This window comes from Lichenostomus cassidix, chromosome 1 (assembly GCF_008360975.1).
Source record: "Lichenostomus cassidix isolate B80296 chromosome 1, HeHo_3.0, whole genome shotgun sequence".
NCBI lineage: Eukaryota > Metazoa > Chordata > Aves > Passeriformes > Meliphagidae > Lichenostomus > Lichenostomus cassidix.
In genome coordinates, this window is record NC_139479.1 from 62681356 (window position 1) to 62691672 (window position 10317).

General features: G+C 39.2%; 1 long non-coding RNA gene across 1 annotated transcript; it reads right to left on the bottom strand.

Moving 5' to 3' along the window:
• Positions 1-242: 242 nt before the first annotated feature.
• On the bottom strand, positions 243-10081 carry LOC146444757 (uncharacterized). Its single transcript, XR_014850710.1, has 3 exons — positions 9974-10081; positions 6756-6847; positions 243-471 (listed from the first exon to the last, which is right to left on the bottom strand). It is a non-coding gene; the product is annotated as an uncharacterized LOC146444757 (long non-coding RNA).
• Between the last annotated feature and the right edge of the window lie 236 nt (positions 10082-10317).

Genomic DNA, 10317 nt, shown 5'->3' on the forward strand with positions numbered 1-10317 from the left:
GGAGTTTCTGGGAATCACAGTCTTCCATACAGACATCTAGTCTTGAAGTGAAGACTTTTGGACCAATAAATGGCTTTGGCTTTCCAAAACATTTTCTTTAGTTGTACTTTTCTTCACTTTAGTCCCAGAATGTCTTGTGCTGAAAGAACCTGTGGCACATTCAAATTACTTATTCATCCTCTTTTCGATCAGATTTTTAGGTCTTGCACTGTGCAGAATTTTTTTTCCAGCACTGGAATATTTTTCCTGGCTCATTTTTTTACATCTTCTTCAGTTTTTCAACATCTTTTTATAAATAGGGGATGACCAGAATTGTATTTAAAGTTCCAACATCTGTGTTCCTGAAGTTACGTACAAATGTAAAATTATATCTGTATTTCCAACCATATTGATTTCCAACCAACATTTTCTCATCTATTATTTCCTTGTTACAGTTCAGTGAAAAGTTTCTTCAAAACTTCCTTTTCCCCACTGAAAATGCAAATTGAAACAGACCAATACATTTTCTGAAATAATATTACATTTCTGAAATTATTACAGCTGAAAACACATGTTTTCATATATGTATGGCTACAGGGAGAACCTAAAAAATAGTTGAAAAATATTGGGTTGACATTTTCAAAACTAAGTATTTGAATTTTTTAGTCTGAAATGTTTAATTTCAAAATTTGCTTCAGCTTTGTTGTAAGAACATTTTGTACTTTAATACCAAATAAAATATTTCTATTGGGGTAAAATAAAGTAATTTCTTCAATCCAGTATGGGTTTTTTAAAGTCATCAATCTAGAACAATTTAAAGAATAGAATTGCAAACTGACTAGGAAAGACTTTTATTCTGCCTCCTTTATTGATGATTTTCACTTCATTTACTCTATTTTTTTCCTTAAAATTTCTGTCTGATGAGAGAACCTCTCATTCCTTTTGTCTGTAGTTACTTATTTGCTGTCATGAATCCTGGCACAAAGTCAAAATCTCAGTTTTCTGAAATTATCCTGATACACTAAAAATCTATTGAGCATCTCCTAAATATAAGACCAATATGCCAAAGGTCACCTCAGATATATCTTCCTCTGGAACAGGTAATTTTTAATAGCCTCTGTAGGTATATTGCTCTGTAACACTCGTGTGAGCAGCACCTAGCTCCTTCCGCTGTTTGTGAAGTGTCTCATGGAATGATTTATTCCAAACATCACTGGATATACCTTTAAAAGAATTTTTGCCATCTCTAAACTATGAAATTCCTATAGAAATTCCTCACAGGCCTCTTTTTCTTTCGTGATCCACCTATACAGTTCTACTGGAAAGACAGGAATTTAATAGACCCATTTATTTCCCTGTGCCTTTACTTTCTGTATTACTTTTCCACATTGCCATATTTGTGTCTACATTACCTTTTCCCTGCCACATCTTATATATTGTCACTATTGTTCCTTTATCTCTAGTTACCTTTCTCCTTCTGTCTCCTGTTTGTGGAATTGAAATGCTCTGGTCCATGCAGTACTTGTCTTCTAAAAAAGCATTATTCCTCACTATGCTTTTTCCTGGCTTTTCTTTTTGATCTCGGAAATTTGCAAGAGCCTGTCTCCACTTATAATTAAAACTGTCCTAGTATTTATTCTCTGTAAAGCTCTACTAAGCATCCTTTACCTGAACATGCTAAAACCAAACCTTTTAATCTTATACTACCAGCATAACTGAACACAAAGCATGTGGTTCACAAATGTGAAATGCTTGAGATAAAAAGGCAAGGACATAGTAGTTTCAAAGTCAGTTCTTTTCATCATGTCAGTTTTCCATGGCAATGATTTGGGAGTTTGCCTGAGCATGTATTGAGGAGTTCATCACAGTCATTTAGGGTGCCATCCCCATTCCATGCCCAGTCCTTTCACTCTTGTGCTGACTGACGGGACTCAGAGCCACAGTCGTGGCTGCACAACCCACAGTCACATCCACTCTTGGGTTTGGATTTTGCTTAACATGCTACTGGCATGGGTGGATGCAGCCGGACCGAGACCATGCTAAAAACAGGATTGTTGCCCTTCAAGTGTGATTTAAGTGCAGGGGAAGAGCACTTGAACAAAAGCTAACTTTATTGACACTGATGGGGAAAGCCCTATTCTGTGGAGCTGAGTGTTTAAATGGTGGTCAAAGTAACCTCTAACAAGAAGGATCTTAGTACTTAAATAGTGGGATCATGGGGTCATATGAAATCCCCTCTAAGACGGCACAGTCTTTATATAAATCATGAGAGCATAATCTCTCCAAAAAGCACAAATAACAAAGAGGGCTCAGTACATAGTTGGTGGGTCCACAGGTCACTCAAGTTTAAGTCCCTTCTGAAAAGGGGGAATTCAGTACCTAAATACTGAGAGAACTGTGTCATTGTGTACCATCATTACAATAAGGAAATTATTTTTAAGACAGAAGAAGCAACTTCTTTTGCTTCTCTGTGGAAGTCTGTCACTAATTCTGTGACATGCACTTCTAGACACATGTACAGCAAGGGCTGCTGTGCCGACTCCCAGAGGCTTCATGAGACACTGCGATTTTATTGACTTCCTTTCTGTGTGCAGATGTGCACCTTCTACCCTGGACTTACACCAGGCACGTGGTGTCCCCACTGTCTGACTACCCCACTCCCTTTCCACATTGTCCCTCCCTGCTCATATTGCACCCTTGTCCCAATGCACTGCACTCACAGCTTTTTGCAAATGGTCCTGACTCCATCATGTGGCAACTTTTATGTGGTCTGAAATACGGACAGCTGCCCTGGCCCAAGGCAAAATGACGCTCAGAGCCCTTGCAGATAATAGGTTGGTTCCCAGTGCAATGCACGAAGACTGGTGCTTCAGCAAAAAGCAGCAGCTGAATGAGACATGGAGGGAGATGTGGCCTTCCCACAGGATTTATTTAAAATTACTCATCACTTCCCTGGAGAGCACATCAAAGGTCTGGTGTGGAGACGCCATTTATACAAGTGGAACACATTGTACATAACTCCTATCCATTACGGACCAAGCTGCAGTATGACCTGAAGGGAAATGGTACTTCCAGGGAGCTATTGGTCCTGGGTCTTTCCCAAGCGATGTTACCAAGATTCTATGGAGTGCTATGTCTACCAGCAAGGCCCTGGTCAAAACCCATTCAGTGCATTTCTTCTGAGAGCTCCAGCCTGTTTTTAGAGTGTATTTTCAAGAGCAAAGGGCTCTTATCCCATGAGTCATCTTTCTATGCAGACTACCACCTCAAAGTGAGAGAGCTTTATATTATATTTGAAACATGTAATAGTGTAAGAATCAGATTATGCACAAATATTCTCTCATAAAATAATGTGTTAGTATTCTATTGTATGTATGCAAGCAAAACATTTTTTTATGTTTTTATACGTAATGCAGTTATGCCTGCATCCATATGTTGCACTTATGGAAAGAAGAAAAGCTCCCATAATGAATGGACACATATCTTAAACAGGCTCACTTAGAGAGATATAAATCCCACCGAGGAGCACAAGTCTGACAGGTCTTTTATGTCTTTTGCTCAGAAGTACATCTTCCTGGTGTAAGATCAGAGGGATGTCTTTCATCTTGAGCAGGAGTTACATTGGTATAACTGAAAGTAAAATATTTCTCTGTGCCTAACAGGGCTCTGTGTCATTTGGATTACATGTCCATATATATTTTTGATATGAGTGTTGTCTTCATTTAATTCAACAAAGACAACTGCAGTGAAGGGCAAAGATTTCCATCATTAAAGTAATACTGACTTGTACTTTGATCAGGTAACAGGTTTGGACAATTCTGGTAAAATAGTAATATCATTGTATGTATTGCATGCATGGAGTGAGTGATGTATGTATATGCATATATAAATAGTATTTACATTCTCTTCAAAGCTATGCTTCTTAAAAGAGACTAATCTGGTAGTCCAAGATGCTGAGAGACTCTGAAAACACAGGCCACACACATATTTACTTGATTTGTTTGATAAGGCCTAATCCTGAATACACTGAAATTAAGAGCAAAGTTTTCGGTCACTTCCCAAGTACAAAATCAGGCCTGCTCTCCAACCACAGCTGAAATATTTGAGTAAACTTTGCTAGAGCAGAAAAAAAAAGAGTGGCAGGCAAATTTTCAAGTTAACTCCATGGTCATAGGAAAAATAGATGTTCCCCTACAGGAAAGGGAATATGCAAGCTTTGGTTCAGTGTGCAAGTGTGTGTGTAGCATCTCAAGGTGTCAGTCCTCATGGTGGGTTGATGTATGTTTTTAACTACTCTTTTGGATGGTAACTAATTACTGCTCTTTTAAATTACATTAAATGGCTGTGGGTGCAAGGGCTTAATTAGTGATTAAAGCGGTGATAAGGGCACTAACAGCCTGCTTTTACTTCAACAAAATTTTTCATTATATTCCATGTTTTTTGTGCTTGTGAACATTCCTGTTAGGAGTGTTTAAAAAAAAAAACACCCAAAAATTTTGGAAAAAAAATTTCATGGGTGGAAATCAGTGTGGCTACAGGCTCTTCTATTCCTCCAGAGCAGCATAATCCTGAGGAAGGTACAGAGTTGCCAGAATTGGGGTTGTGTTTTGGTAGAAACTTGTCTTTTCCCCCTTCTAAAGAAACTTAGAGCAGAACTTCAGAGCTGCATTTGATTGAATGTCAGAAAGGTGAACTGACCCTGCTTGTGTTGCCCCTATTTCTCTTCCTGGAACAAGCCACCTGGTCAAGATGTGAGAAATTCTGGATCACCAGTGATTTTAGGATGATGAGATGCAAATACTGAGATGATGCAGAGCTGAGTCTGATCCAAACAGCTGCAGGAATTACTTCTATAGCATTAAGTTTAAAGCATTTTCGTTGCCCATGTCTCTTATATCTGACCAAGCTTATGAGCTTTTTTTTTGTGCCCAATATAGGCTCAGTCTCCATTCTCAGCCTAAGAGTGTATTAAACACATCTCCTGGCAATGCAAAGCTATGGAATCCTACATCCTGCTACTCTCCAAAAAAAAGGTTTTATATCAAATTCCTTCAGAAGTTTTAAGATGTTGTTTGAGATCTTTTAGTGTTCTGTTTTCAATAGTTGTATTTTTTTGGCATGTTGCACCTACATTATTTCAAACTTACTTCTTATAAAGACCTGCTTGTGATGTACTTAAAGGGTGCTATATAAATTAATGTAAATCGTAAATCATTTCAACAAACATTTGCTCTTCAAGGCCAAATCAAACTCAAGAGAGCCTGATAGTAAAAGGAACACACAGGAGGATGAGAGGAGAATCATGTTCATCCTATAGCAGACCATTACTGGTCATCACCAGCAGCCTATGAGATTCCAAGGCTCAGCAGCCCTTTCCTGTGAGCAGAGGAGCCACTGCCTGCAGCTTTGGGCTCCTGTGTGACTTCTTGGCTGTGCTCACAGGCTGTGGGGCAAGGGCAAGCGAAGGTACAAGAAGGAGCCCAACCTCGGCAGCGTTGGGAGAGAGGGAGCATGTTGGCGCACGTCCTCCTGCCTCTCCCAGTTCGATGTGCAATTTTCAGGCATAAAACTATTGTTTTGCTTGCTGGGCCTTCTACAGTGGCTGGCCCAAGCTTCCTGCTAAGAGCCAGGATCTGCAACCTTATGAAAGCTGCAGAGCCCGGCAGGCTGCCGGTATTTTCAGCTGGATTGAGCCCAGAACAATTTTATTTTCATCAGAAATGTTCCCTGGCCCTACCACACGTGCAAGCATATATGAAACCACCAAGAAGGCTCCCTCCCCCAGCTATCTTATTTAGCTAAAATTCAGCTGCCCAGCAGAACTGTTTCTTATCCAAGCCCTTAGAGACGGGAGAGGAGTGGAGAGATTTAATTATAATCTTTCTCTCCCTACACCTCCCACAGTACACTAATGCTTTTCATTAGCCAAAGCCAAAACCTTGCTTTATAAGCTGTGAGAGCTGTCTTTGAAAAAATACATCCAGCATTAAAAGAGTTCTGAATGGCAGTAACAGCAGCATAACCCTCATCCACAGGTGTGGGAGATTCGCTGGAGGATTGCTGGTAGAGAGGCAAGTTTTATTTGAAAGACATCTGATTCCTATTTCTGTCCACTGGCTGATTATGCCTCACATTACAACACTTCTGTGCCCACTGACAATTTCAGTCCAAATGAATGAGAGAAAAGACTCGATATCCAGGAGCTCTGGATGATTTTTATAAGTATCCAGATGTTTAGACTTTTATCTGAAGCATATCCAGAAAATATGAGGCCACTCCCAGGGGCAGCTTGACAAATATCCCCAGTCGTTTATTCTGTGTAGGTCTAGAGCAGACATTCATATGGACATATCACTGGAGTAGGTACATCAGTTAACCTCAGTGGTATGGAAATGCAGGAAAATGAAGAATTACATTTTTGACCTGCAACTGCAATGTTATTTGAGTGACATAATTAAATCAGGTCTTTTATTGATGGAAAGGTTCTGAGGAAATACCACTGACTTATTTGTCATTGTCTTACAGAATACATAAATCTGATTTTCATCTTTGAAAAATTAGAGGTTTTTTCTGGTACATACAGGTCTGACAGCGCTATGAAAAAGATGGAGCTTGGTTCCTCACAACACTTGATTCTCTGTTCTTTTTCTTTTTTTTAAAGCAAAATATCATTTTTCTCCTAATTTCCTTGCCCCCTGCCAGCTTCAATGGTATAAATAGGCAAATAAACCTCAGCAAATCACTAGGGTGGCTTCAGGGGTATATGTTTGTTTTACCTTGTAGCCCTTGGAAGGTTCAGTCTGGTTGTGCAGGCTCTGTACAAACACTGAGTACGGTGGGAAATCCTCATGTGTGAAGAACTGACAGCCTGTGTGGAGAGAAGAACACAAGCAGCAGCATAACAAATACCTGTCTGGTCAATAAAGGACAAGTGAAAGGGCCATGGGATTACAAGGATTACAGTACTTGGTTACACAGATTAACCAGGCAATTAAAGGCAGCAGGAATAATAAATATCTTTCCAAGAGAAGCCACTATTGGGCTGTAGGCTGAATGTAGCCATTCCAGCTCTAAATTGGTTTTGCCATAAACAAAAAGCACAAAAGCCAAAGAAGAGGGCGAAAGCCCTGGAAGCAATCCCACAAATGGGACACACTTTCCTTGATTCAAGAAACTTTGCACAGCTTAGTGGGGTCTTTTTAATTTATATTTTGATGGTTTCTTATCTTAACTTTTAATAGGAAATCTGCTGAATGTCTAAAATGACTTTTGGCAGTCAGACCTTTTGTTGCTGATCACCGTCTTAAAAACAGTTTAACTTATCAAGAAGCTTTGGTGTAGATCTGGTGTAGCAGATTGGTTCATTTGGTTTTTAAATGCTTTCTTTTGGATCACTTTTAATCATCACTTACATTGCACATGGCCATTTATGCATTGACAGGTTGATGGGGACTTTAACGTACATAAAACTTTCTCTGTCAGGACTTATTCCTCTCTGTCAGATTTTATCCTGCAATAGAGAAGGTTCATGTACAGTTGCTGACAGATAAAATAAGCTCCTCCAGCAGCTGCAGCTCTGCCTCCCACAGACTTTTTTTTCTGCTCTGATTCTGTGTCCCCAGCTAAGTGTTGAGAAAACACAGGGCTGTGCTGGGACAGACAGGCAGGAGCATGGCATGGGACCTGCAAGAGGGACAATAACAGCCACATCGAGGCCTGTAGTGCAACACTAAATGTTTGTCATTTTTCTTTAGCCCCTGTTGCTATCACACACCACCACAAGCCCCAGCTGCAGGAGAGAGGTGACAGCAAGTAAACCATTCTATTCTAAAGAAAAGTGCATTTCCAGCCTGGATTTCTGCAGAGGAAACCTAAAAGGCAAAAAGCTTACTTTAGAAAAAGATTTAAAGTCATGAGTCACATAAAAACTGGAAAAGCTCACAAGTTTTAAGTCTGTCCCACTGTCTTAAGGACCTGAATCCTGAATCTGAAACACTTGGGTTTCAATATGAGAACCTGCATTGTGTTGTGTGGTTCAAAAGGCAAAGCACTAAGGTTTCTGACAAGCCTGGTACAATCATCTAACACTTGAGGCATACAGACATTATATCTGATATGAAAAGATATCCAGCATCTGTCATTCACACAAAAGCCAATGGAAACTGCAAACACTCAGCTCAGAAGGATCAGGCCTTTAATCATTAATATATTTCCAGATCTATTAAAAAATGTTTCCTAAGACACTTCATTTCTGCAAGAAATTCCCTGTTGGCAAGAGACTTTTCATAGCTCCTTAAAGACCTATAAGAAACTGTGGAAGAAATAAAGAGGGGTTTTGCTTATGGAAATGAGACCTACTAGAGAGCAACTGGAAATGTTTTTATGAGTCTTTATAATGGAACTACAGTAGCAGTTCCATGTTGATTTTTATTGGAAGACACAATATATTTTTCTTCTTCTTTTGTGAGCCTAATTTTTTCCCACCTGAAGCTTCGCGTGTGGTCTCTTGGCAAAGGAGAATATTTTTGTAAAGTTAAAAGCTGATGTGATATGGCTTTGTTTTAAGTCAGGACATATTTCAGAGAACACTTCAAAAATTTCTTCAAACCTTTCCTTGTTCCTTTAGAAGCTGAAAACTGCTTACACTAAAAAAATTTCCAGTCTGATTTTATATTTGCTCTTAAAGAGATAGAGCTTATAAATATACTTTTGGTAATTTCAGTTTTACCAAATTTTGGGGGTTTATTAAAGGTAATTTTGAATAGAATAAAAATAATGTAAAATATGAGCACTAGATTGATAGAAGATTAAAATATTACATATAGGCGTGTCAACCAACATGAGGATATAAAACTGAGAAGATAAATTTAAATATTTGCTAGAAGTTTTGAAATAATTAAGGTGTTCGTGTGTATTAGAATTATTCAGCCTTCTTTTTTGTTTTGTTAGTGGACTCACTTTAGCTTGTGATACATGGCCTGATCACAGAGGTTACCAGATCTGACTGCTTGTTCCAAACTTTCCTCCATGGCCAAGGTTGTCAAAGTGCCACCCCTCAAGCTTGCCTCCCTTTTCAGCATGCTGAATTGCTTCCTCCCCTTTCTCACTAATGGACACTTCAGCTGCAGCCCACAGAGATTTCACCTCAGTTTCCATTAAGCTTGCTTCTGGAGAAGTTCTGTTGGTTTTGCCACTTTGTTTTTCTTAAGAAAAAAGTGTAGGAGATAAAGTGATTCCTTTAATCTCTGGGAAAAGAATCTCTTCCCTAGTAGACAAGTGCAATGTCTTCTTTCTGTGTGCTCCCCTCTACTTCATTCTTGTTTTCTCCTTTTCCTCCCCTCACATTGATAAATCCATGTCTGCTTGTTTGCTTTAGTGTCTTCAGTAAAGAACTTCCTTTTTCTCTCTTTTTTTCCCCTACTGATACTTTTTATTGCCTTTGATTATATTTTTATAGCAATTTATTTCCAGAAAGGAGGAGAAACATAGGCACCCTTTTCCAATTATGCCAGTATGCCTATCATATATACAGCAGACTTTATAGTCTGATATCCTGTTTTTTCTTCGATTACAGCGGGAAATGAATCCACCTAAATTCTTTATCATGCACAAATATACTATGCTGAGTGGAGAAGGGACTGCTTGCTTGTTCTCTGTAAACTTTTGCTGAGGTTTGATGATGAGCAAGTGCACAGACTCCACTAGTAGGGCTTCCCCAGCCATCTGCTTGGTCACCATCAAGTTCTGCTCTCTCCCTGTAAGGTGCTCAAGGCACCTGGAGCTCTAATTGCTCAAATTTGGCTCATTGTAAACTCTGCCAGGTCAAAAATTCATTTCAATCACAAAGCAGCTATTGTAGGGTGAGATGCTATACCCAGGGTAACAAAAGCTTCTATATTTCTGTTACAACGAAAGACCCTCGCCACCAAAAACAAGAGCAATGTCAGGCAGGCAGACTATAATGTAGCAAGTTGGTTTCTGATACAAGGGTTACCTTGCACTCCTCATCTCAGTCAAATGAATTCAAAGTTCCACAGAAGTTGCACAACAGGTTGTTTTCCTTCTCATGCAGTTTCACATTTCTCATGGTAATGAGTACCTGTAGCAGAAGTGCCAGTGAATAACACAAAACTGTTTTATATCTTTTTTTTGCAGTTTTTCTCATGTAAATAGAGATGAAAATTGTGATCAATCTCATCAGAGTATATTTTCCTGTTTTTCATAAAAATCTCAGCAGTATTCAATGCTTTCAGTGAACACTTGATTCAGACTTCTGGAGATTCGCCCTATTTGCTAATCAATGCTTCAGGGATTTGATCTGCATACCTTGCCCCAGAC